The sequence below is a fragment of the Rhea americana genome, unplaced genomic scaffold, assembly GCF_003343005.1.
Source record: "Rhea americana isolate MKP2758 unplaced genomic scaffold, rheAme1 scaffold_32, whole genome shotgun sequence".
Lineage (NCBI taxonomy): Eukaryota > Metazoa > Chordata > Aves > Rheiformes > Rheidae > Rhea > Rhea americana.
The window spans coordinates 4,697,983-4,698,727 of record NW_028186446.1 but is presented as its reverse complement, the minus strand read 5'-3'; the positions used below and the strand labels follow the sequence as shown (position 1 = coordinate 4,698,727).

The 745-nt window shown below is 55.4% G+C and overlaps 1 long non-coding RNA gene across 1 annotated transcript in view; it reads left to right on the top strand.

Moving 5' to 3' along the window:
- The first annotated feature begins 504 nt into the window (after positions 1–504).
- LOC146592743 (uncharacterized) overlaps positions 505–745 on the top strand; it is a 6,895-nt gene continuing 6,654 nt past the window's right edge. Inside the window, exon 1 of the long non-coding RNA XR_014896531.1 lies at positions 505–664. This is a non-coding gene — a long non-coding RNA (uncharacterized LOC146592743). The remainder of the gene's footprint in view (positions 665–745) is intronic.

The following is a 745-nucleotide window of genomic DNA, read 5'->3' as shown; positions in this document are numbered from 1 at the left end:
AATGARAGAACATATAGAAAACATATGTGGTCAGTATAGGAAGTGGCATGTATGGTTTCATCTACTACTGTAGTAGACAGATTTATTTTACCCTCAGTACTGAAAATGCATTCGACATCTTTCACACGAAATCTCTTTTTTGCAGTTGCACTCAGTGCTGTGCTTCGGCAAACTCCTGGGGAATCCAAGTTCATTTTAAAGTGATAAATCTCCCTCCTGGCCGACAGCTGTCGTACTGAAGAATTCATTTATGGAAAGTGAGAGTGATAGAGATACACACGTATGTGTGTATGCATGTATATAATATAATATAAAAATATAACCATATATGTATTTTATGTCTAGATCCAGCATATATGTGTGACATTTATCGCAAGGACGCAGCCCATCCTGCAGGCCGGGGAGCCGCGGGGGCGGGGCCTGCCCGGCGGGGGCGGGGYCTGCCCGGCGGGGGCGGGGCCAGCCGCGCAGGCCGAGAAAGCGGGCTGCGGCTCCGGCGCATGCGTGGTTCCCTTCGGCGGCTCCGCTAGTATCCCGTCACTCTCCGCGGGGGCAGCGGAGACGTGGTGCCAGAGTGGCCGGTTGAGCATGTCGGAGAAGAAGCAGCCCGTGGACCTGGGACTCTTGGAGGAGGACGACGAGTTCGAAGAGTTCCCGGCCGAAGGTGCCGTGGGCTGCGGGCCGGKGCGCAGCAGGCCAGGGAGGCGGGGGGGAGAGGCAGGCGGCGGAAGCTGTGCCCGCAGGC